Raw genomic sequence first — 27536 nt, 5'->3', positions numbered from 1 at the left:
ACCAACTGGTTGTTTGCCCACTCCTTTGAGACCACGAAATCTTGGGGGCCACGTGGGAAAGAGTGAGAGATTAAAAGAGGGGTGGGGGAAGCAAAAAGCAAAAATCACAGTCCAAGTCCCAAATTCAAGGATACTTTCTCAGAAAAAAGTATAAACCATTTCACACGTGTGCAATTTGGCTACTATTTTTGTGGCTTGTGGACAGCAAGAGCTTGGTGTTCTAGTCCAAAGCCCAGATTACATGCAAAAAAATGTATATATTCATATCCAAAGGAAACCAGAGCTGCTCAAAAACAGTTTGCAGTTAGAACTGAAAGGAATTTTGATAAAGGCAAACTCTCTCTCTCCCTTCTTTCATTTCTGGCATCCTATAATTTTAGAAGTATTTGCGTGACTAAGAGATGGCTACAGCCCGTGATTATGCACTGGAGTGTCTGAGGCTGAGAAAGCCCATATTATATTCACGGTGTACATGCAATCACACCTACACACTGATAGGTGCCGTGGTGGTGGAGCTGATGTTACAAAGCAGACAACCTTATTCTGTAAGAGAACTCTAAATAGAAAGTAAGAAATGCAATGTTGTGTACTCAATTTCATTTGTTATATGGGCCATTGACTGATAGTATACCTTCACTAATGAAACCCAAAAATAAATTGTCAACGTCGATTTTCTTCATCTGACCGTTTTATGCTAACTTTGGATATCAAACCCTCACTCCATAAGTAAACCTCAGGCCTACGCTGCAGCACAGTTACATCCCGCGGAAGATAGCCGATCAAGGGAGAACTGGAGAGTTTCCCTTCAGAAGCTGCTAAGTGTGGTTTTGCACCTGCACGTCATTTGTAATCAAGTAATCAACAAAGGCGTAAGATTTAACAACTGTGGGGCGAAAAGCACTGCGGTGCTTCAGAACCATCAAAGAACGCTGAGTTTTGTGAAACAGTCCTGAGGCACTTAAATCATACTTTTTCTGAAAGTCTCCAAAACTGACCCACTTCACCATTCCAGGTATAACAGGGAAGTACTGGAAACAGTAGAGAGAACATGCTCTTGAAATCTGACAAGGCCCTGCTTGAATCCTGCTACAGCATTTACTAGCCGCTAAAGGAACCAATTCCTTAACCCCTCTGAGAAGGCTTCCCAATCTGCAAAAGGGGGCTGCCACCGCCAACCTGGGAGGCATGGGTGTGAATGCAACATGCAAGTAGGTCGGCCGACTAGTACCTGACATTGGGCCTGGCTAGTTTCCCTCCGCTGCCCTTCTCCCCCTTTAAACATGCACTGTTCCCCCAGTAAGGATCAAGCCCCAGGAACAGACTGCCCATATCATCTGTGTATCCCCGGATACATGCCTTACCCTTAGGAGGCCAGAGAAACAACTGCCCTCTCCCAAGTCACTATCAATGTTCTTAAGAGTCTGGGTATTTTTAACTCTATTTTGCAGGGATACTATTCCAGAACTGTCCAAACACCATTCTCCAGGTTGGCTCCCCTCCCAGCGCCCATCCTTTCTCACCTCAGATACTCTGTATGATTGCCTTCTGTTCATGGGAAAGTGAGTCTGGTAGGTTGGGGACTCCCCAGGCCTCCCTCCCTCCCTCACAGGTGAGTGTGACTACCTTCTCCCCACTTCCCACTCCAACTCAAACTTCAAAAAATTCTACCCTCCGGCACCCTGCAGACTCTGCATCTTCCCAAGACACACACGTGGCTACGACCCTCCCTTCAGATTTCTTCCTGGCTGGCCCTGCACACCGCCCGGCCCCTTAAGGATAAATGGCATTATTCGAAAAATCCCAAACGCCGCTGACTGACACACCAAAGCTGCATGGTCTGGGCTTTCCTCCAAACCAGGCACAGCCCTGCCCCCCCAGCCAATGTCTGCACCTCTTGAGATGATCTAATTCACATGCAAGGCTGTGAACACCAGCTAAGAATGACGACTCCCAACGTGTATCTATAGTCCGGCTCCTTCAGGTGAGCCCCAGGGTCACATACCAGAGTGCCTCTTTGAAGTCCTAACTTGGATGACAAATGGCATCTTAAAAATGCCTCATGTCCACTATTTACTCTGGAATTCGATTCCTGGCAGGTACCTCCCAGACTCCCCATTTTAGTAACAGCCCCAGCACCCAACTATGTGTTTGAGGTCACATTCAATTTCCACTGTTCCCTCCCACAATCCCTGCCCCGGAATCAGTCCTATTATTTCTGTCACTAAGCCCATCTCAAGTCTGGTTCTGCAGGCACCATGGCTGTAACCCCACAAGCTCACAGCATGGTGCACTGAGTCACAGTCCTCTGTAGGGTGCTCCCTGGAGGGGGAGGCATCTTCTGGCACGGGTCACCTCAGAAGGCACTGGATTCTCACAATGGAGGCCCAGGAGAAGGGACTCAAATTACTCCCGTGGTCTGAACTTTGAAGGGCCCGATGTCTGGGGGAGCTCCTAATTAGCAGACACACTTGCCAGTGAGCAGATGAGGATGGAGGATCCCAGGCAAGGCTGTTCTCACTCCGACATCTGGGCTCTCGGGAGCCACGGGAAAGGCCTTTTTCCAGGGCAGAGCTCGGCCATCACAAATCCCAGCCTGCATTTGCCAAGCCGGACAGCCTAGACTCCTACTTGCGACACTTATTTCAGTTCTGTTCCCCACCCAGAATGTGATGGATTCATTCAGATATTCTGGCCTGTCTCAATCGAGACAAATTCAGTGAAAAATGTAGTGTCCACATTTGGACCAGAGCATGAAAGGACAAACATGGCCTCATGGTCAGCATGATGGTGGTAGCCAAACCCTTCCACCGGGTGAGATGAACCAGGGTGGGGGTGAGAATCCAAGGTCCTAGGTCTGCCAAAGCATCTTCCTTCACGGCTGACTGAGGTTTCTGAGACTCACTACCGCAAACCTACGACAAGGCCGTCAGTGGTGGACGTCAGCTGCAACAGACACGGAGTCAGCTATTTACTGCCACCATGGGTTACAAGTAAAGGCCGCGGCAGGGAGGCCTGCACGGCTGCTGAGGCAAACCACAGACCCGGTTCTGAATGTCCACTAGCTGAAGCAGACAGGAAGTTACGGTCCCCTTTAGCGGTCCCTGTGTCCACGAGATCCAGGTGAGCCAGTTACTGAGGAGAAGGCCATGTTATCCTGATATTCAGAAAAACCAGCCTCGTAAAGGGAACAAAAGAGTGGCATGGATTTTAGACCCAATTCTGCCCCTTTATGAAGGCAAAGCAAAGTAAATGGCACGGGGAATTTGAATGCAAAAACAAAACAAAATGGTGAATGTTTCCTTCAACAGCGTCCCCTGCAGCAGCTCACCCCAGAGCAGGCCACTTTCTCACCAGTGACTGCCGGTCAGGAAGCGCCGTCACGCATGTCACACAGCGACAGCCAAGAATGGCGTGCCGAGCACGTTTGTGTAAAAGCAGGAATCGAGAAAGATCCTGCAGAATTTGACTTTACAAGGTTAAATACTCCATGAAAATAATCCCTCAGCAGCAGCCCAAATCAATTCGCATCTTACTTCTTCAAAACAATCAAACAAATTTAATAAAGGCATATTTGTCACCAAATATAAGGAGGACCAAACAGGTTCCTCAAAGCACGGATTTTAACAGGTATCAAACACCAGTGGGTGATGTAGTAACAAAGCAAATATTCCAAAAAATTAGAAATAAAAAAGATGACTAGGATAATACAGGGATCAAGACAGCTGTTAAGTTTTTGGTTTTTAAAGCGATGGAGACAGTACGGAGGGCGATCTGGCTATTTCAAATTCAGGGTGTGCACAGCCCACATTTTCAGACGCAACAAGATGCTAACGTGGCAGTACAAGAGAAAAAGGAATAAAGAAAAAGGAAAAGAGGAACAAGAGAAAATTAGAAAAACACAAGAACAAAAATGATTTTGACAGCATGTACAAGAATTTACGTGAGTGTGTGAGGCCAGGGACGCGGGAACGGTGAGAACCACCCTCACCTCCTGATCCAGGGAAGACAGGGGCCTGAGGGGAGCGACGCTTCCAGGTTACCCCAATGTGGTCAGCGCCCCTAACCAAAACTCCACCTACATGCGTCTAGGAAGCTTTTGAGCTATAAACTGTGGTCGCATTTCAGGCTGGACAATTTTACTCACTTCCAACAAGAGTAGCAGGAGAGAATTAGGCTCTGCTCCTGCACCAAAGCATTGTTTAAAAAATTAATGACTGTGGAATAGTAAAAGCAACAATGGAGTAAAAGTGACTGGAAGAGAACGTGCTTGACCCTAGCTCACTGGCCGCGATATCTCAATGACGTTCAGATGCTGGCTGAGCCCTTATGGTACCAGAACCGACAGACCCACCAGGAGGGAGGTTTAATGCGCTGCTGTATTTTCATGCCGAGAGCCATGGCTGGTACACGAGGTTCTGGGTAAACAATGGTGACAGTGTCTTCCACTATGGGCTAAGCACACATCCAGCTACTCCGTCAAATCCCAAGGGCAAACTTCAAAAGGCAAAAACAAGCTGGCATTCTCTGGTGGCTCTGCAGACTCAGAGCCAAGTAATTGGTGAGAAAAATGTCACCAGTGCCTCCTATGACAAAAGAGGCACTGGCCTGGGGGTGGGGCAGGGCTCCAGGCTTCCACTGCTCACCCACCAGTCTGTGCAGGGTGAGAAGGTGGTCCCTGCTTAAGTTGCACCGATGCACCTACCTTGACTGACGCCTGGGGGCTCAGCAGGTGGTGACATGTGAGGTGAACGGAGCCAGCCTCGGTGTAGCACAGTGCTGGCAGCTATGCCCACAACAGTGTCCAGGCTCCTAAACCTGACACTTCATCTCCAAGGAGCAGAAGGGGAGTGCGGGCATGTAGATCACAGGGCCCCGTGGGACAATACAGTTCATGTCCACGACATTACTTGCCCCTTCCTTAAGCCATAGAGGTATGTTCGGGAGGAACAGAAAATTCATCCAGAGCCCGCTAGGCACCTCACGCAGGTGGGACTTGGGTCCCCTGTTCCTATAACTCACAGGGCTGGTCTGGACATTCTTTTTATCAATTCTCTGGCATCTTCTCCTCCAACTTACCATCAACCAGAAAGTAGAATCTGAGATTAGTAAAGTTCAAGAATCACAGAGCACCGCCCCACAGCGGGCCCGGCAGCACGTGCCAGGTCCTCCGACCGACACCTGTGGGACCACCATGAGCGCTCTCCAGACTCATGGCCCAAGTCCACAGGCCAGGACGACACAGATTCCCTCACTCTCCCCAGCAAACAGGGACCACCTCTCGGCAAAGGCATCTCACCATCCTCTGCACGAGGGACAGCACGATAGATACACGGGGAAACAGAGAAGAAGGTGGGGGGGTAGGCAGCTCAGAAGAGCTCGTCTGCACTTTCGAGGCAAAGTGGGGCCCTTGACTTAATCACAGGGACAAGGTGAGAATGAACATTTATCTGCTCTTTCCCATACTCCGTGATACGCTTTTCCCTGCATAAGGAGTTCATTCGGAAGTCCTTGGCGGTGTTTCTGATGTCCTAACATGGCATGCTGGCTGTCGGGCAGGAAGAGAGGGCCTGAGCCGAATAGCTGCTGGGCCTGGAAGGCAGGAGACACCGGCTCCAGCCCCAGCTCAACCAGCGCCTCTTTCTGCCTCTCGGGATTCAGCATCTCATCTATAAACAAAGGGATGAGACTGTCTCAGGACAGGCTGCCCAACAGAAATGAAATGAGAGCCATGTAAAGAAAGTTTCCCAGTTGCCACATTTAAAACGGTAAACAAAGAAACAAACTAACAAACAAAAACAAATACTAGAAACTAATTTTAAGAACAGATCTTACTTAATCTACTGCATGTAAAATACTATCATTTTGACATGTAATCAATATACGAAGTAACAAGATAGTTTATATTCTTTTACTAGACAAACCTCAGCGTCTAATATGTATTTGACCTACAGCACATCTCAACACAGACCAGCCTCCTCCCCAGTGCTCCTAGCATCAGTGGCTGTGGCTACTCTATTGGACAGTGACTCAAGGGGTCCCACCATGGTCCTGGCTGAAAAGCGGGAGGAAGTGTCCACATTAAGCCTAAAAGGATCTCTCTGAAACAGAGGCAGATTCACTTTTAAATGTCTGTAAACCGGCGGGTTTCACCTCCCTCCACCTTAGCTACAACACAGTCCTCTTCCTTGCTGATCCCTTTCTGGATGTAGGGAAGAAACCCGGAACACAGCCAGGGTGGACTGGCCTCCAGGGAAACTTACCTGCTGTCTGTGTCCAGTCCCATGATGTCCTCCTTCTCAAACGGGATGCAGCGGAGGGCGATCTTGTCCCCAGAATTGTTGGGTCTGCATCCAGCCACTTGGACATGGGCAAGATGAAGAATGACTAAGTGAAGTCCTCAATCCTCTTCTCCACCACCCTGCAGTCCTCGTAGATTAAAGGACACGTCGCTGCCCGGCTGCTCGGCTACCACCCCATGCAGCACAAAGACAAAGAGCTGAGAGTCATTAAGCGCGGTGCCATACAGCTCCTCTGCACATGGAGCTTCTAGAAGGCCTTGGCAGAGAGGAAGTCGGTAATGGTGACAGGGCCCACGAACTTGCGGTGGCTCTGGAAGCTGCTCCACCCACTCTCTGGCGCATATTGGTGCCTGTAGTGGATACAGAGTGCCCACTGGAAGCCGCACGGGCTGATCTGGCTCACTGAGGAGGTTCGCTTATAGATGCAAAAGAAATTCTCCTCTGAGATGATCCCCACGGGTTGGACCACAACGGGAAGAGTCTCATAGTCCTCAGCACACTGCACGTAGTCAGGGATGCTCATGTTGCAGGCCCTGCGGAGAGGGGAGAGGAGATCGAGGTACATACTGTGCTGTGGGCTGCGGGCACATTTGGGATGCAGTGATCTGGTGTGTACCAGCCAGAATGCAAGGGAAGCCAAAGCAAATCCGGGGGTACAGTTTGTCCTCAGCGTCTGCACATAGCTCGGATCACATTACCCAGCTTTTGGTCCAGGCTTCCTGCCCCTGCAGAGAAGGGTCATTTCTTGATTTCTGTTTCCAAGCACCTAGCAAGGTCCTGAAGCGAAGTCACTGCACAAAAATGCTGAATAAAGAAATGAACAAAGGAACTGCTTTCCCCAACCCCCTTCAGCAGAATATAAAGAAAAGGAACACAGTAGGATCAAAAGATCTGGATTTCTATCCAATTTATTTGAACTCCTAAGCTGCAGAATAATGGATGAGGAAACTTGCCTTGGGGAGGACTGTACAGTTCAGTGGTAGAGCACGAGCTTATCATGTACGAGATCCTGGGGTCACACCCCAGTACCTTATTTTAAATAATGAAACAAATAAATAAACTTAATTACCTTCCTCAAAAAATATTTTTAATTCAAAATTAAAAAAACATCTTGCAATTGACACAACATTGTACACTTGACTATAATTCAATTAAAAACAAAATCCTTGCCTTACAAGAATATATCTGGATTACGGATGTTTGCAAATGTAAAATGCCTAGGGTAACACCTGCATAAAAAGGGTGGAATGTACAAATTTACTATTGCTCCTTTATGAGCTATATTTCCTTTGGGGGATTATAACGTCTCAGAGCTAATTTTCTCAGATTAGAAAAAAGAAAACATTACCTGTTTCACCATACTGTTGAAGATCAGATAACCCTATGAAAGCATCTGACCCACAGAGGTTACTAAATAAATGTCTGTTGAATGAATGACTAAACAAGCAAAGTGAATGCTGCTCCCTGCCACAGACCATCATATTGGTACTGCCTGGAAATCCCAAGCCCAAGTTCCACCCGTCTCTACACTAACCATGTGGGTGACATGGGCAGGCCTGTGTGATTCTCTAAGCCCCAGTTTAATCGTGAATAGAAATGAGGGCAATAACACAAACTTAAAATTGTTAGTGAGTCAGTATGAATTGTACCCCAACTTTGCAAGATGGAACCATTAAGGAAAACTGGGCAAAGAGTCCATAGGCCGTCTCCATACTGTCTCTTAGAACTAACTACATGGGAATCTACATTATATCTCAAAATAAAAAGTCTAATTTTTTAATGAGCTTATTGAGGTTAAGTGAGCTCACTGTCTCAAATAAGGAACACACAGTACAAATAGGACAATGCCCAGCCCATGAGATACTCTCAGTTAACATTCCCACTGAACCCACTGGTCCCTCAAACTTCAGAGCAAGAAGATGGATTGTCGTGGCAGGAGGCCACCGCACCTGAAGCTAAGAAAGCTAATGGTGCCCACTTCCAAGAGCCCCTGTCACCACCCTTGTTCTAATTTTCTATTTGTAATTTTTTTTTATTAAATAGAAACTCCCAATTGCATAGCCTTAACCTGACCAGACATCATGATGGCAGTCCTTCAATACCTGACAACACAGATCATTAAGGCAGCCCTTCTAGGTGAAACAATAAAATGAAAAGCCATTTCCACAAGACTTCTGTGTAAATTTACTAGGGAAATTCACCCTGGACTGAGGAAGAGGACTGGGGAGGAGGGGGCAATCTGGGGCACAGAGAACTATGGGCCACCTGCCCCACGATGGAATTCAGACTCAGCCCTCACCCTCCAGGAAATTCAAAATACACACCGACAGACTGCTATGGACAAGGTTTTTCTTTTTTAAACAAATCCCTGAATCCCTAGCAGGTCTTGTTTCTACCGAGACACAAATGAATTATGTGTATAATGTTTCACGAAAGCCTAAAATATTATCACCCCAACTTGACACATCAAGAAACTGAGGTAGAGAAATTTATCACATTGTACAAGATTAGAAGAGGCCACGTCAGTCTCTGTACTTAAATCCATGCCCCTGCTCCAGTGCTCACACTAGAAAGTGTGACATACTGCCCCTTTCCTGCCCTCTCCCTGCAATAAGTCTCTGAAGAGTCTTTTCTGTGCCACCTAGAATCACAATCACTTCAGTTTTCCACAAAGAGCTATGTCACTCTTTGGAGGATGTGTCAAAATCTAAAGGGTTGCGATGGGAGGAGAGATTTGCATTTTCTGTTTCTCAAAGGAAACATGGCTTTAAAACAAACTGAAAAGCACTTATCTAGTCCAAGCCCTTATTGTGCAGAGGAAGAAACGGAGGCTCAGAACAGATGAAGAAAGGGCCTTATTAATAAATATTGCCTCAGAGCAGCACCAAGCCAGCCCTGGGCTCTTCTGGGGGAGTACATGGGAGGCCCAGGAGAATGAGTGTTAGAAAACGGAAAGAGAAGAAGCATACAAGGTCCTGTCTCTACACCACCATACCATGAAGTTCCACCAAATTACCCAGTATGGGTGCAGCCAACATTAATTTGGGCTAAACAGGTTATGGAAACCTGGAAGCCTCAACCATAGTGGAAATTCCAACGTTTACTATGTTTGTTCCCCAGTTCAAGCATCAGCTCAGTGGGCGCTCTGTACCAGGGACTACACGAGGCCTGGAGTTCTCCCAAATACAGATCTTTTTTTACCACGTGTGAAACCACATAAACGCCACCAGAAGAATAGCGCCCACAGATAAGATGGAATTACTGAAACTGATAGCAGCCAAGGAGCATATAATACTAGGAAAAATGTTGCTCCTAGAAATGGACTCATGGACATAGAAAGCAAACTGTGGTAAGCAGGCAGGAAAGGGGGGATTAACAGATACACATTAATAAATATAAAATAAATGACAAGCATCTACTATATAGCACAGGGAACTATATTCAATTACTTGTAATGAGTTCTACTAAAAACAATCTAAAACAAATATATATACATATGCATATGTTTATAACTGAATCTCTGCTGTACATCTGAAACTAACATTATAAATTGACTACACTTCAATAAAAAATAATTTTAAAAAATAAGTAAAATGAAAGCAACGTCATTAAGAAAAAAATAAAAGAACACTCTAATCCCCTTAGCTGTAGGTGGTGGAGAATTCTGGTTGCAAGCACCGAGTCCACTGGATCACTCCAGCACTGTCTGTCACTCTTTCTGACAATCAGAGAGTCACTTGGCTTCACTGACGTTAATTTTCTCTTCTGTGAAAGGCTACAGTTGCAACTAACGATGTATAGAATCTCATCATTGACAAGCCCAACAAATAGTGAGGACTTCCCATGGGCCAGGCTCTGGAGAGATGAAAATATAGGGTCCCAGATATATTCATGGGTAGAAGAAGTTTATGCCATAAAGACATTAATTCTTCCTGTTTTGATAGACAGATTCACTTCAATTCTGATTAGAATTCCTACCAGATTTTTCTTGGAATGTAACAAGTTAATTTATGGTCAGGAATAGCCAAGAAACTTCTTTAGAAACACCACTGGGGAGGGGTGGTTGGGTCATTAATTTCCACTATTCTTTCTGAAGTGATGAAAACGTCCTGGAATAATAATGGTTGCACACATGTGAATATGCTAAAAGCTGCTGAATTGTACCATTTAAATGAATGGACTTCATGGTGTTTGAACAAAATCACAATAAAGCTGGTATATGAAAAAATATTTCTTGACAATTATTTTTCCCTCTTTACTACTAGTGTGCCATACAATTTAAGAAAAACAAAAAGTCAAAACCAACCAAACTGTGCCAGGAGCTTTTTAGGACTGCAATGTCCCTGGGTCTCCAAGGCCTCTGGTGGTGCTGTTCCTGTTAACACACACTAGCTGGGCTGGGCTAGTTAGGGACTGTAATTATCTTTTTAAGATCGATGGTCACACGTTTCACCCTGGGAGAGGGAAGGAAGGAGGATGTCACAGCCTTATGCCTTCAGCTCATTTTTAATAGAACCAAGCCCTGCTTTCACCACTGTAATCCCTCTCACTATAAAAACACGTGACATCAACAAGCACCGCCATCATAACACCTGAAAGTGTTCAAGGTACTTACCTGCGGCAGAAACAATGAGGAAGGAGACAGAAGCTCGCTCAGCACTTACGCTCCCTTTTCCCGACTCCACCAGGAGAAGCTGGGCGTCACAGCCGGTGACTCTCAGCCCAGAGAGCAGCGCCCACGCCACTGAGCTGGTCCTCAGGGAGCGGGAAAGGGAGAGGAAGGCAGCCCGGGGGTCGCGGGGCAGGGAAAGCGGGGGGGGTTGGAAACGCGGTCTGCAGCCCCGCTCGGAGGCCAGCCCCAGCCCCAGCTGCCCCGTCCATGTCCGCAGACCCTGCCCGCCCGGGACACAGCCCGCCCAGGGGCGGGGACGGGCCGACGGCCCAGGAGAGGAAGCCCGGGAGGAGAGGACTTTCGGGCGGGAGAGGGGAAATGCACACCAGCCGCGGACTGAGGGGAGCCCGGCTGGGTGAGAGGCGGCAGGTGCACACCTCGCCCTGGACAGGTGTGCCTGGGGCGCCGAGGCAGGTGGCGTGGGCAGAGGGGTCTGTCCCGAGCAATTCAGCTGGACACAGGCTGACTGGCTCCCTGAGGGCTGTGACACGCGGACCGCCTTCCTGCAGCCGCCACTTTTCCGGGGGCTCCCCACCTTGCACTTCCACAGCCAGAGGCCCCGGCCCCAGGCAGGAGTTAAAGGCTTACCGGGCTACAGAGCTGAGGAGACTTTGGGGCCGATCCCCGGCTCGGAGCTGGAGCTTCCAAACCGCGGTCCAGCTGGCACTCACTGCGCATGCGCAGGAAGGCCAGCGATCCTCTCTGTGTTCTGCTAGAGAAGGTGGGGCAGCGAGGAAGAAAGAAGATGGGAGGGGGAGGAGAGGAGGGGAAAAGTGGAGGGAGACAGATGGACAGGAAGAGCGGAGAGAAGAGAGGGATCTGGATAGGGGAGGGTCTTAGCGAAGAGAAAAAGCTTTACCTCTGGGGGCACCCCAAAGGAGGCAGCAATACTGCCTCTGTACCCTTCTGTAACCTTTCAAGACCCGCAGCTGAAGTTTTACCTCGCTGGTCCAGCCCTCCACCCGATGCCCCCACGCGGAGCTTGGTTTTCTGTTGCTCTGGGAACCAAGCACCCGCAGGTGTTGTCGCTCAGAACTAACTTGGGAAGAGTACATATTCCCCTTTTACACGCTGGGAAACAAGCAGGCACGATTTCTGCCTTAGTCCCACTGTCCCAGCTGTCGGGCTGGAGGGGAGCGGGGTGGTACAAGATCAGCGCCCCAGACAGAGCAGACTGCCTGAGTGTTGGTGCATAGTCCCCATCCCTCCTGGGTAAACCACACCCCACACTTGTAGAACCATCAAGGGCTAACAGTAGGTCCCTGGGTGTAGGAGAGGTGTCCTCATGTGAAGGAAAAGCCCAGCTGGCTAACAAGGTAAGTCACAAATCTAAGTGTGATAAGTGTCGGTTTACTTCTCTAAGTTTTGCCAGGCTAAATCTTAAGTTTAGTGTCAGTTTACCTGGCTAACAAGCTAACTCGTAAATCCAAGCTCAACATGTGTCAGTAACGTGATCTATTACAAGTTGATAAGCTCCAGTGTACTGATTCCTTGCTTTTTCTTGTTTGAGCCTTATTGGCCAATACCCCCTTATTTGTAATTAACCCTTTAAAACCTCATGTGCACGTCTTGGAACTGCTCAGAACTTCGGAGCAGAAGCCCCTCTAAGCCCGCTGGCATAATAAATCTGAGTACTCCAACACTCCGATTGGTGCTTGTTTCTTGGCTGGCCTGTTATTTCCGAAACTCTCAATTCCAGTGCCCAGCTTGCTAGGTAGATAGGAGTGTTACCGAGTCCAAATTCATTCTCAGTGCAGGACAGGCCAATAAGTTGGGAGACCAGCTGTTCGGTCATGGAATAGCAAGTTTCTGTAGACCTAAATGGCAAAATAATGTCTTGAAAAACCATCTCCCCAAATCACAATTCAGGCTCCTTTCCTACATGCTTGGTTGTTGCAATCTTCTTGGTGTAGGAATTCCTTCTTGTTAGAATCCTTTGTCCTTGCAGCTATCTGCCTGGGTCAAATCTTTGTAAACGACCAACAAAGCAAACGTTATTTTCTATTCTACAATTTGTTATCTTTTTATTAATGAAAAGTGTTAAATATCCTTAAAAGTCAGAGCCTCCAGAAAAGGCTCTCCTGTATATTTCAGGCTCTAAGCAACATTGTTTTACAAGCAAAATGAAGCCTAGGAGACAGAGCATAAACTTAAATTCAAAGGATCAGATCTAATATGGAGTCACACTTGTTCTGTTCTATTACCCGGGTAGAAGCCACTTGAGGATTTAAATCCCTTTAAGTTAAAAATAACTAAAACCTTAATGGAATTTACATACATAGTTGGGAATGTGCATAGCATATATGGAAAATCACCCAAAGGATAGTAAACAGTGGCATTACCAGGGAGGGCAGACAGAACAGAGAATGAGGGAAAACTTCTTTCACTTGTGTATATTTGTGCTCTGTTTGAATTTTTTGAACCATTTGCTTGTATTTCTTTTTCAGTTAAAAAAATATGTGTAATGGAGCATAGGAATAACTAGCTCAGCAAATACAGCAGCCATGGAATCACTGAGTCATCACTTTTGATTTAAGCCACGAAGCATTGATTGACTCTCTCCAATGTGCCCAGTGCTGTTTTAAGACTTCTTTTATAATTATTATTATTATTATTATTATTATTATTATTATTATTATTACTACTACTACTACTACTATTACTATTACTATTTATTATTATTATTATTTTATGAAATAATAAGAAGGTACTCCTCACCCCTGCCCATGGCTGGTGGAAAACCAACTGAGTTTTTTTGAGTTGTTTTCCAAGGAGTAGATATGAGTTATAAACTGAAAACATATTCAGGGCATAATAGGCAGAGTGTTTTTCCAGCAGGCCAGACAGCTATGAAGGGTTTTCAATAGAGGCGCCCAGAGGCTGAGAGGGAAAGCCACCAGGATCCTACAGAAAGCTGCCCAAACTGCCTACTCCATGGCACTACTGAAATAGGGAAGAACAAATCTGACTCCATATTTGATCTGTTCCTTTGACTTTAACAAAGCCAAGTTAATACGTTCCGGTCTTTTCATGGGTTATGATGTCACAGAGGAGACGGACATGTCAACAAGGAACCACTCTGCCGTGATCACGGAGCCGGGGAACGGGATGGGCTGCAAGATGTATGACACAGCCGCAACTGTGCCCGTGCTAGGCAGGTACTCAAAGCCGACTCAACAAGGTGTCAAACACCTGTGCCCACGTCCCCATCACCTGACATGTAATAAAGAGAAATGAAAACCTATAAAAGGCCAATAACCTTGGTGGATATACCGTCCAAAGGGGAAAGTCACAGTTTGACAACTGGCCTTCCTGTTTCCCTGGGATTTATTCTTGGAGAACCTTAAAAACCACTCCTCTCTCCTCAAGAAGTCCTGCATATTTGTCCTATCTTTGGCTCAGGGATGGAGCACGTTCAGGTGAACTTTAATGTCTGCACAGATTTGACTGTCTTTCTCCAGGTTCACTTGTCCATTCTAAAGGGGCCTGAGCTAAGTCCATCCTCCGTAATTTATATTCCCTACATTGACAGCTCATTGAGTCTGCAATTAAAAGCCAATTGAACAAGAATGTCCTCAGCTAAAAAGTTCACCCACCCTTCACTGCTTTCTTAATCTCCTCTCCTGGCTAATTGTAACAGACGAACACCTCCCTCCACCAAGCTACCCAACTATGTCATTTAGTCTCCCCAAAGAGAAAGTAAGGTCCATAAAAGAGGAGACAACTGCATAGTCACCTCTGAATTCCTAGCATATAGTAATGTCAATAAATAGAACTATGATTATTGCTACTTTCCTTTAAAACCTTTCTGGTTATTTGAATGAGACCTTGGAAGAGAGGTGTTTGTGGTCCAGTATCTTGATCCACAAGAATCTGGAGGCCTTTTTCGGAATGGATTTTCACTGATTCATTCAAAACACATCTTCTTAATCAAGGAGTAGCTGTGCTTTTCTGCCAGGAGTTTGTGGTCACTCTCATGCCAGAAGAGCTTTAAAATATATCCTTACTTTGGATTTGTTATTTTTCCCCTCTTCCAACAAAATTGACTTTCCTTACTTTCTTGCCTTGAGGAATTTTTTTTTCCAATTTCACCCTTTAGTTAACCAAGATTCTCGGGATGGGCTTGGTCGATAATATGATCAGCCATCCAACTCCCAGTGTGAGGGGCCTCGGGCTCACCTCCTGCACTCCTGCCAAGGCAACTGAAAATCAGTTCGGGAGCCAACCGGCATCCCAGGGTTTCTAAGGCTCGTGTATCTCCCAGAATCCCTGCTTTCTCGTTTGTCTTGGCTTCTGAGGATTCCCCCTCTCTTTCTTGACAATTAGTTGTGCAGTTTGAAAGATGAGGAAGGAAGGTTTTATTTCTTAATCAGCATTTTAAGGAACTTGTGTAATGAAGGTTTTCATGAGTTTCTAGAAACCTCCATTGCCGAGACAGAAAACACACTATACATTTTCTTAATTTAGCTCTCATGTGCATTTTTTCTTTGCTTTTCTTAACTGTTAAATGATATTTTTTTAATTAAAAAAAATAAGGCCCCAAATAAGATAGAACATTGAAGGGGCAAACAAAATTAAAGGGCAAAGACAGAAAAATGATAACTACTCTACAAAGCTAATATAATCCATGCACTATGTATCAGATCAGCAATTCTCAGTAACAGCTAATTGAAACATGATCATGAGGTAAAACGTCTCTCCTGTCAGGAGATGGCCATAAGAAAATAGAATTAAAACAACAAACTAATATCCTAAGCCTGACGAGGTACAGAAGGCTACCAGTTAAATGTGTCTGCTTCTGGAAAAGAGGGAGAGTCACCAGCTCTTTTCTGTGGAGCTTGAGCCCAGGGGAGGACGGTGAAGTGAGGTCAGTACGCACCCATTTAGCAAAGTGACTGATGAATAAAGAGACCTAAGCTTGGATGACAGACATGATACTACTATTCATTTATCCTGTAAAGTATGTCTTCACGTTAAGTGATCAATACTTCGGGGTCCTCAGGGATTGAGATTATAGGAAAATGCACAGCCCGGGCCCAGATCTCCACTATGAGCTCGTGACACTGCACTTAGATATCTCAAGGGCACCTCCAACTTCACCTGCAAAGAGCTGACTTCACGGTGCTCCTCCCATAGTCGTCCTGCCCAGGGCACCTGTTCGGGGGGTAAGGTCTCCCTGCATCTCCCAGCTCAGGCACATCACTCACAGATGTGAATGGACCCCTCCTTCAGGGCCCAGATATCCTCAGTCACCGAGTCCCACCACCCTCACCTGACCTACCAGGTACTCACTGGCACTCCCTCAGCAGTGACTGTGTGCTGGGGACCACGCTGCACACTGTGCACACGTTACCTCACTGGATCTCCATAGCAGTCCTGGGAGGTCGGTGCATCATTGCTTCAATTGATTAGATAAATTGTTTCTCTTCCTTGAGTGCGTGATCCAAAGTGACACGGCTTCTGAGCCACAAGCCTGGGACTGAAAACAACTTGAAAATTGAACACTGATACACGTCGCAGCCACCCTACTGACTCATCACATCACCTCCTGCCGAGCCTTCTAAATGTTTCCAAGCATTCTGTAAGACAGAAGTGATCTACGAGAGCACCCCACTCCCCTAGTTAAAATCTGTCAATGACGGTCCACTGCCCTTTGGAGAAAGCCCCACCGTGCCTGAGCACAGCCCAATGGCTCGGCATCCGCGTTCCCTGAGCAGCCGTGCCGCCTCATCCACCACGCAGCTCTACACGTGCCGTGTCCAGGACAGGGATGTTGACACCGTACAACCCGGGGCTTGTCTCACTCGAACAATCATCACCTTCTTCAGTGTTCAACTTCTTCATTGCTGACACTTAGAAAAATGTTTTCTTAGGATGAATCGATATCTTTTTCCTTACAACTTCCCATCATTGATAATGATCTTCCTCCAAAATAGAGAAGACCTAATTCTCAGTCTCCTTATCTGTAAAGTGAGAATAACAAGGAAATATGAGAAGTTTTAAGAGAAATAATATTCATGTGAGGCTGAGGGACAATTCCATCATACAGTAAGCACTCAATATGTGCTTACTTAATATTAATAAGGGTATATTGCATTCCAGCAACTTTCAATCAATGTTTTATGACTTTGTCCAACAGACTACTGACAAAATTTTAGACGAACCCCTTTGAGCAGATCAGCACAAGCTTACTGGGAGAGGTAAGCGCTGACTCCAGTTACAGCTGCAGCCACCCAGCACTACGGGGCGGGGGCAGTTTGCTCAAACTCTTACATGTTGCTTGAGCATTTAGTTGTCATTATTGAATAAAGACAGGTGTTCTTTACTCAAAGCTCCTGAAACATAAATCTTCAAAGATTGATGCAAATTAGGTTTCAAGTACAAAACTCTCACTAGAATTTATTTGAAAATCATACTCTTAGCTACTCCGCACATCAAAAGGGCATGTTCTCAATGTATCTGACTAAATACACTGAAAGGGTTGTTTAAAAGAAATTATGAAGAAGCCATCCTGAATAAGCTCTCAGTATCATCTGCACAAAGCCCCACCCAAGGGTCTCATTTCTCACTTCCACATAGGTGTTCAGGCAGCTTAACTTGGGTCTTGGTTTCTTATAACACGGGGTGGGGAATAGTTGTGGATAGATTTATGTAGCAAATATAAACCTAGGGTATTTGCTGTGAAGGAATTCTAGAAATAAGAAGATGGATATATAGTCCGACCCATAAGAAACTCAGCCTTTCCATTTACAACAGCATTAAAAATAAAATGAGAGATACATTTAACAAAAATTTACAAGATTTGTACATTGAAATCTTTGAAGTATCACTAAAGTAAATTTTAAAAGATCTACATATATGGAAGATATCCCATTTTCAAGGAATGATAGAAAATATTATTAAATACGTTAAGACTCCTCAAAGTGATCTACATATTCAGTGGAATCCCTATCAAAATTCCAGCTGACTTCTTTGCAAAAATTCAAAAACTAATCCCAAAATTCATATGGACGTGCAAGGGGCCCAGGACAGTCAAAACAACCTTGAAAAAGAAGAGTAAAGTAGGAGGACTCACTTTAAAGTGTACTAAAATGCTACAGTACTAAGTCAGCATGGTACTGGCATAAGGTTGGATAAATCAATCTATGAGACACAATAAAAACCAAGGGGAAAAAACTTACATTTACAGACAGTTTTCCACAAGGGGGACAACAACACTCCATTGAAAGAATAGTCTATGCAACAAATGGTACAGGGACAGCTGGGTATCTGCAGGCAAAAGAATCAATCTGGAATCTGAACACTCATATTTTATATAACAAATAAAAATTAATTCAAAATAGATCACAGACAGAAATGTAAAAATTAAACCTATAAACTTTCGAAAAGAAGACACAGTATAAATCTTTGTGGTCTTAGGATAGGCTTTGGTTTCCTAGATACCATACCAAGAGCACAAGTGATAGAAGAAAAAGCAGATAAACTGGACTTTATCAAAATTAAATCCTTTTTCTTACAAAGGACATCATCAAGAAAGTGAAATGACAGTGGAAATGGGTATCTCAAGTGATAGAGTGTGTGCTTAGCAAGAAAAATAAAATAAATCAAAATATCTAATTACCTCCCCTGTAAAGAAATTGTTTTAATGTTTAAAAAAATTATAGTGAAAGGACAATGTGCAGAGTAGAAGAAAAATTTTGCAAAGCTTGTATCTAATAAGAGAGCAGCATCCAGGATATATAACAAATGCTTACAACTGAGCAATACAAGAAAATAGACCCAAATTTTAAATTTACCATGAATTTAAATAGATACACAAATGGCCAATAAGCATATGAACTGATGCTCAGCATCACTAGTCAAATCAAAATCAAAATGAGATCTCATTTTACACCCACTAGGATGGTTATAACCAAAACATGGACAATGACAAATATCGTTCAGGAGGCAGAGAAACCTCATATGCGACCAGTGGAAAGGCACAATGGTGCAGCTTCTTTGGAGAAGTCTGGTATTTCCTCAAATGCTTATAGTTATATGGCTCAGCAATTCCACACCTACATATAGAGTCATCCCTCAGAATTCTCGGGGGGTTGGCTTCAGGAACCCCACACCCTGGATACCATAATCCAAGGATGTTCGAGTCCCTTTATAATCAGCCATCTGAATCCATGTAGTGGAAAATACAGATATGGCGGGCCAACTGTACAGCCAACAGAATGATAATATATTCTCATAAAAAATTTCACATCAATATTCATAGCAGTTTCATTCAGAGTAGCCAAAAGTTACTAACATTATCCATCCATCAATGAACGGATAAACAAAATTACCAAGAATAGGCCCACAAACTTTTGGTCATTGAAACTTTGCCAAAGGAGGTGAGAACATACAATGGAGTAAAGACAGCCTCTTCAGCAAATGGTGTAGGGAAAACTCAACAGCTGCATGTAAATCATTGAAGTTAGACTACTCCCTCACAGCATACACAAAAATGAATTCAAAATGTGTTAAAGACTTAAACATGTAGACAAGACACTATAAATCTCTTAGAAGCAACCATAGGTAAAACATCTGACACATCTAAACAATGTTCTCCAAGAGCAGTCTACTCAAGCAATAGAAAAACAAATAAAAATATACAAATGGGATCTAATTAAACTTACAAACTTTTTCATAGCTAAGGAAAGAGTAAGCAAAACAAAAACACAACCTACCTATGGAATGGGAGAAAATATTTGCAATAAATGAAACTGATAGGGGCTTAATTCCCAGAATATGTAAACAGCTTTTACACTTAATAAGAAAGAAAAACAAACAATTCAATTCAAAAATGGACAGAAGTCCTAAAGAAACATTTCTCCAATGAAGACATACAAATGGCCAGTAGGCACATGAAAAAATGTTCAATATCATTCTCAGAGAAATGCAAATCAAATCTGCAATCAAGTATCACCTCTAACCAGTCAGAATAGCCATCATTCAGAAGTTCAGAGACAATAAATACTGGAGAGGCTGCGGAGAATTGGGAACACTCCTACACTGTGGTGGGAATGTAGTTTGGTGGAGCCAATGTGGAAAACTGCATAGATGTTCCTCTAAAGAAAAAAATTGACCTCCCATATGAACCAGCAATCCCACTCCTGGGCATATATCTAGAAGGAACCCTAATTCAAAAAGACACCTACACCCCAATATTCACAGCAGCACTATTTACAATAGCAAGACATGGAAACAACCTAAATGTCCACTGACAGATGACTGGATAAAGAGGTTGTAGCATATTTGTCCAATAGACTACTATTCAGACATAAAATAATAATAAAATAATGCCATTTGTAGCAACATCAATGGACCTGGGGAATGTCATTCTAAGTGAAGTAAGCCAGAAAGAGAAAGGAAAAAACCATGTGAGATCGCTCACATGTGGAATCTAAAAAGAAAAAAATAAAACAAAGGAACAAAAAGATAAACTTATCTACAGAACAGAAACACAGAGTCATAGAAATCAAACAATGGTTACCAGAGGGGAAAGGGTGTGGGAAGCAACAGTTTGGGAGTTCAAGATTTGCAGATACTGAGTATGTAAAGAATAAACAGCAAGTTTATTCTGTATACCACAGGAGAATATATTTAATATCTTATTGTAACATATGTTTTAAAAGAGTATGAAAATGAATACATGTATGTTCCTATTTAACTGAAGTGTTATGCTGTACACAAGGAACTAACACAACATTATAAACTGACTAGACTTCAATGAAAATATATTTAAATAGACCAAAAACGAAAACAAAGAAAAAGGATATTATCAAACAAAGACTACAAAGTACTAATTCAGGTTACAATATGGAAGAACCTTGAAAGTTTATGCTAAAATAAGCCAGACCCAAAAAGCCAAATAGTGACATTTAAGGTGAGCTGTATCTAAGCGTTTATTGTACTACTCCTGTAAATTTTCCAGAGGTTTGAAATCTATCAATATCAAAATAAAATGTATTATACATTAAAAACTTAAAACGCTTCCTCACAGGAGGGCTTTAATTATTAAATGCTGAAACGCATGTAAAGCGCTTGGAACAACACTTTGCACGTCCACACACAATCACTGCTGTCACTACCACTCAGAGGGTGGTGCCAGCGCTGATGAGAGCTGCCTCCACTCGATCCCCTGCAGACAGAAGTGAGGGCCTGAGATCTGACAGGCAGGGTGAGCGTGAACCTGGGTAAGACCCAGCCACGTCCCAGACTCTGCATTACCCGACTTTCTTATACAAACTGCAACATGTGTAATGTAAACATGCTTGAGGGACGTATCTTACAACACAGGGAATACAGCAATGTTTTACAGTAAATATAAATGGAGCATCTATTGTACACCTGAAACTAATATCATATTTTAACTCAGCTATACCTTTATAAAAAATTAAAAAATAATTTTAAAATGTTATCACTTTAATATTCAATTCGGTTTTTAAGTAACTACTAAACAGCTTAGAAAATATAAAAGCATTTAATTGTGCTGTTGGTTTACATATTTATTTACATTCAGACTCTTGCTTACAGAGAATTTAAACAATTCTATTAAACACAGCTTAACAACCATAATAAAATAAAGGCAAAACTGAGAATGAAGAGAAAATGGAGATTCAATAGTTAAATGAAACCTTGGGGAGATAAACTCATAAAAATGGATTCCATGAAGTCAGGGCAAGTGTTAAAGGCTGACTAGGAATTAAGCTGTAAGATCCTTGGCAGCTAAAGCAAAAAGAAAAAGATGATGGGGCGGGTGGTAGAGCGTGTGCTTAGGGTGCACGGGGTCCTGAAAGTAAGCCCCAGGGCCTCCACTAACAGATAAATACATCTAATTACCTCACCCCCCAAAAGAGTTCCAAAGAAAGAAAAAGAGATATTTCTTTCCCAAAAAACCCTGATATTAAATTTAGATTAAATACATAAAAAAAGAAAAAAAGAAAAATAGAAAAGATAAGTGACACTGTGAAGGAAAAGCCCAGCTGGGCTAACAAGCTAAGTTACAAATCTAAGTGTGATAAGTGTCGGTTTACTGATCTAAGTTTTGCCGGGCTAACTCGTAAATCTGAAGTTTAGCGTCAGTTTACTGGGTTAACAAGCTTAATCGTAAATCTAAGGTCAACAATTGTCAGTAACGTGATCTTTCCAAATTGATAAGCTTCAGTGCACTGATTCCTTGCTATTTGTTGTTTGAGCCTTATTGTCTAATAGCCCCATGCTTGTAATTAACCCTATAAAACCTCATGTGCAGGTCTTGGAGGTGCTCAGAGCTTCGGAACAGAAGCCCCTCTGAGCCCGCCAGCATAATAAATCTCAGTACTCCAGCCCTCTGAGTGATTCTTGTTTCTTGGCTGGCCTGTTGTTTCTGTAACAACAAAAGCGATGATGCCCGTGAAATAAATCTGCGGTGACTGCTGTCAGGTCCCCATGTCTCACGTGGGAAAATCTGAAACATCCTTCTCACAACTCAGAGTCATCATAAGCCCACCCCACCACTCCCGCCATTAAATGCATGAGCACAGGCAGGGCCCAGCCTTTGCTGTCTCTGTGTCATCACAGTGAGATAGGATGGAAGGGGGCAGAGCACAGCCATTCTAGGAAGGCCACAGCAATTAACATCAAAATGGTGAAGGATTCAAACCCCAATATGCCTTGAGTCTCAGGATGAAGAGATTTAACTTCTAGCAGGTCTTAAGCTTCAGTAAACACCCATTGTAATAGTAACATGGTGAATAACATGCCCCAGGCACCATGGCAGTCCCAATGTTAGCTACCAAATGTCACATTGTGGGAAATGGCCAACTCCCTGGGAATCCCAGCCCCTTGCCCTAAGGCTGGTCCTTCTACTTATTAGCATATGAAACCACCAAGCCCAAGAAAACAAGCAACACAGCGCCACCTCGCGGTCACCACTCTCTAACCCTCTTCGGAGAAGACCCACACTCTGTCTGTGGAGTGTGCACCTACTTTTAAACTGAGCATCAAACCCCCACACCTCGTGAAGTTTCTCTTGCATTTCAATGTATCTCTCTGAATATATCTACTTTTACTCAACACTGGCTTGCTCTTGAATACTTTACTGCATGAAGCCAAGGAACAAAATCTGGTGGGGCACATCCCAGGGGCTCAACCAAAGCCTGGGACACAGCCCTTCTCATGCCCAACGTTTTTTATTCTTGTATCAACAGGACTGGGCTGTGAAGGGAAGTCTGAAGCCCCAGCTAAGGAACAGAAGCAGCCTTCAGTGCTCCAATTGGCGGGCAGCCTCTCCCCCAGCATGGGCCTTGGCATCTGCCCGGTTCTCTGTGTTTCTCTGTTGTGCTGACTCCCCAGCCAGACAGCGTAATCCTAGGCCTGTCCCCACAAAACCCTTCTCTCCAAAATACAAGCACATCATGTCACAATCCTCTTGTTCAACCAGGAAATGTTCTGCCCACTTTTTCCTCCTCAATAAGGTACCCAACTGTCCTCCCTCCCATCACAGCACTTCTTTCTTTGTACTCTGCACTCGCCAGACTGCATCCTGAACCCAGGTGCCTTGCTGGCTTGGACTGAGACGTTTCTTTCTCACACAGCCTGCGTCCTTTCACTTTCCCCTTGTTACCTTAAAAAAGCCTTTCCTGAGTCACCCACCCCTCTGATTCTGAACTTCACAAAATGCTGAGGTTGAAGTCACTATGTCCATACCTCCCAGGTTTGGCTAGGTTTCCTTCCCAAGATCTTCATTAAGGAGCTGCATCAAGAAATTTAAAGAGGCTATTCTTACATCTGAGCGGAGGAACCTGCAAGAAATTTAAATGGCATTGAAGAGAGAGTTAACCAGGACAGAGAATTCGCAGGTCCTAGTCAAAAGTGTCATGAGGCAAAATGTTCCTCAAAGTCTCAGAGTGGCTTCTGAACACGGAGTCTGCAGGGAGGATGTGACAGGCAGTGAGTGGGGTGAGTGATAAAGGGTACACTCCCCCAGCTGGGGAAGAATAGGTTTTTTTCTAGTTTTGCAAACAATTTCTTACTACCTTTTACTCTTATTGTCACATACAATTTCCTACGAATTAAGCTTATCAATGTCAGTCATTTGGGCCACTTGGGAGAAGCTACACGATGCCATTCACAGGACTGGGGCATGACAGCCACACCAGTCTAAGTTGAAAGACAAGTGGGGGTATTTCCAAGGTAATCACTGGTATGCAGCAAACTCCCCAGCTTCAATGACCTCATCTCAAAGCTGGGGCAAATAAAACTACCAAGTGCGTGATGATTATGACCGACACCTTTTTGCTAGGTAAGTGCCCGTGACACCTGCTGCTTAATGGGGAATGAGTACGATCAACGAGGCCCTGTCTACCTGGCCACACGCGCCCTGCCTTCCTGCCTTGGTGCAGCAGCAGAGCTTGTTTAGGTGAGATGAGCGCCCCCAGAGCAGCCCCGACGGGAAAGCTCCCAGCTCTGCACGACGAGACGTGTTCCTTTCCTTCTCAGAGCTGATCACAGTTTGCAGTCGTCTGTTTTTATGTTAATCCCTTTTCTAACTGCCTCTCCTCCGGAGTTTTTGCTCAAGCAGCACAGGACCAGGTGTGTCTTGTGGCCTGCCGGATATTCTGAGCAGGGAAACAGCCAACCCCACATCTGGCTCTGGTGCTGAATAGAGAGGGCACAGGGCCCAGGGGCCCATGCTGAACAGAGGCCCCTGCACCCAAAATTATGGTCTGACTTTGGGCAAATTACACAGTCTTCTTTATCATGAGATTCCTCTTCTGTCCATGAAAATAACTGCCCATGGCACACAGAGTTACAAGGATTAAAGGAAATCACCAAATTTACAACCTAGCCAAGGGGCTACCAGTGCATCCTCAAGAGACAAATGCTGCCTTTACGGCTCTGACACACGCTTAGCGGGGCGGCGCCACAGAGTGAACACTACTAAGTGCCAGTGTGTTAAATGCTTCATGTGTGCTATAATACTCTTTAAACCTTACAACAATCCCAGGAAGAAACGAATATTATCATGCCCATTTCACAGATTCTCCAACAGTTTAAGAGAGTTTACATTCTAGTCCAAGGCCCTATGGTGAAAAAATGGCAATTTAAACTGGAATCTGGGCCCAGGCCTTGGCTCCATCTCTATCCCATCCACCTGACCACTTCCTTATGAATTCCACCGGTCCAATACACAAGTTTGCAGGCGGCCATCTCTTAAACGCAATGTGTGCCACCGTTTGTCACTGTTGGTTAATTACCATAAACAGTTCTCAGAAACCACTACAGTAAAGAAAAGTGGACTTAAGGAATTCTGCACTGTGTTGTCCTGTAATGTGCAGAAACCCTTCCCTGCACCACCAAATCCAAGTGTATGCTTCCTCCCTGTTTATGATTGCACACGGCTTATTAAAGCAGAAGGTACCTGCAGTAATTCCATCTCGGTTGCTTTCCAAGTTTGCAGATTATACATAATCAGTCTGTGAACGAACATAGTACAATGTGAATGAGAATACTGCAACCATGACAGTAAACAAAGAATACTGAAACCAAGTCATTAAAGGCTGCCACCACCCCCCAGCTAGGACAAGCCTGCAGCCCAGCCGCTACAGCAACTCACAATGGTGTCCTCTGAGCAGAATCAGAATAAGAAAAGACAGGCTACTTACTGGTCCTAGATAGCTAGGTGCTTGTCTAAAAACTGAATACAGTGAGTCCAAATATTTGCTTCCTCTCATACATACAAAAGTACTAAATTCTTGAACTTGAGATACCTGGCTTTCTTTAGATAACAAGCAATCTTTTATTGTTCCAACAATCTGGTCTTTGTTGTAAAGCTCCTATATATCCTAGCTCCTCCGCAACCTCTTTGGAGTAGTCCCTCAGAGAGATCTGGCAGGCTGTCATCCCGGCTCGAGCCCTCCCGCCAAATAAAACATAACTCTTAACTTTTAGGCTGCACATGTATTTCACTCAACAGTTTTGGACACCTTGACGGGACCCACGGCAGACTTCTCTCCACCTGGACTCTCCGAGTAACCGGAGCCTTGGTACCAGCAGTGGCCCTTTGTGCCATCCGCCTCCTCGGGGAGTCCAGATGAATTTGGGTGAGTCTCTCCTGGTTCTCGGATCTCACATATTGGTTGATGATCCTGAGTTTTATCTGGCGGTGTATCCAGGTACGTGGCCCTCCAGTTGAAAGAAATTGGGGTGAATTACCCACCCAGTGGAGACATACTGGGTGGGGCCTGGTTGAAAGTTAACAGGAAATACCCACCTTGAGGAGATGTCCAAAGTGGGGCTGGTGGAAATATATGAGGAAAATACTCACGCAGGGGAGACATCCCGAGTGGGTCCAAGTTGAAAGACACTGGGTTCAGGACTGAGTGGTTAGGTAAGAGGCTGGTCTAATATTTTCATCAATTTGGTTACAACCATTGAATTTTTCAGGATAAAAGTAAAACTCTTATGAGGAACCTTTCAACTCGAGAATTCGGACCATCCTCCTGGCTCGTAACAGCTTTCTCGGGTGACAGAGAATCTTCCAGCAGTGGTAGTGACAAAGACTTCATGCCACCAAGTTGTCCCTGTGGGAAATCTTACCAACAAATTTATTCTGGGAACCCGACCTTACAATGGGGAATAGAACATTCAAAAAAAATAAAGAAAAGAAACCAAAGAAAAGAAAAAGAAATGACAGATTGCCTGTCTCCAACTATTACCCCAGCCAGTTTTATGTACATACAAAACTTACAACATTAATTGGGAGTAAGAAAAAAAAAACTCACTCTGAAAGTAATTGACAGGCCTGATAAAAACATTTTTTGGAATTCTGAACTTATAAAAACAAAATCCCCTTTAGGGGGAACTTGGATTTCTCTTCCTGTGTCCTTGAAATGTAAATTTTTTATCTTTCTCTGGGTGTATTAAGTGTGTGTATGTATGTATATATATATTTACTTTATTTTTTAAAGGAAACCTTGGACTCTGTCATACAAAAGGTTCAACAATTGTGTACATATGGTGGCCACGCAAATAAATTGGGATTCTAAGCAATTCTTTGATTGTACCAATTTTCAGATATTTTGACATCTTAAACTTTGCTGCATCAGCCTGGACCACAATGGCCTTTAGCTTTTGGAGAGAAAACCTTTGAATTTTATTTAGGCAACACCCCGACAATCATGTGGAAGAGCCGCTTCATCTTACTGGTTTAAAATCACTATATATATATATAAATTATATATATATTTATATATATATAAATTGATGGCCATATGATGGATCTTTTAATTTGGAAAAACTTTTAAATTGGTGAAAGTTTTAAGAGATCTCATTATAAACAGCTGTTTTATTGGTACCTATTAAAATCAAGTTTAAATGTAGAAAATTATATCTAATGGTTAACCTAAGAACTTAGTTAAAAAAATAAAACTGGTTTGAAAAGCTACATTTGTGTTTTTCCTTCCCAATAAATGGTTCTAGAGATGCTAATAAAAACTTAGAATAATTAATGTTAATTAAATTGAATAACTGGAAAAAAGTTGGTAAAAATG

At 44.0% G+C, this 27536-nt stretch overlaps 2 long non-coding RNA genes across 2 annotated transcripts in view; both read right to left on the bottom strand.

Moving 5' to 3' along the window:
* LOC140694698 (uncharacterized) overlaps nucleotides 1–27536 on the bottom strand; it is a 321210-nt gene that overhangs the window by 227501 nt on the left and 66173 nt on the right. The gene's annotated exons all lie outside the window — the stretch shown is intronic.
* On the bottom strand, nucleotides 16663–25655 carry LOC140694690 (uncharacterized). The gene is made up of 3 exons (XR_012070270.1): nucleotides 25406–25655; nucleotides 23692–23786; nucleotides 16663–16934 (listed from the first exon to the last, which is right to left on the bottom strand). It is a non-coding gene; the product is annotated as an uncharacterized lncRNA (long non-coding RNA).

The sequence above is a fragment of the Vicugna pacos genome, unplaced genomic scaffold (assembly GCF_048564905.1).
Source record: "Vicugna pacos unplaced genomic scaffold, VicPac4 scaffold_102, whole genome shotgun sequence".
In the NCBI taxonomy this organism is placed as follows: Eukaryota; Metazoa; Chordata; class Mammalia; order Artiodactyla; family Camelidae; genus Vicugna; species Vicugna pacos.
The sequence above is the reverse complement of the archived record's forward strand: the minus strand, read 5'-3'. Positions and strand labels throughout refer to the sequence as shown.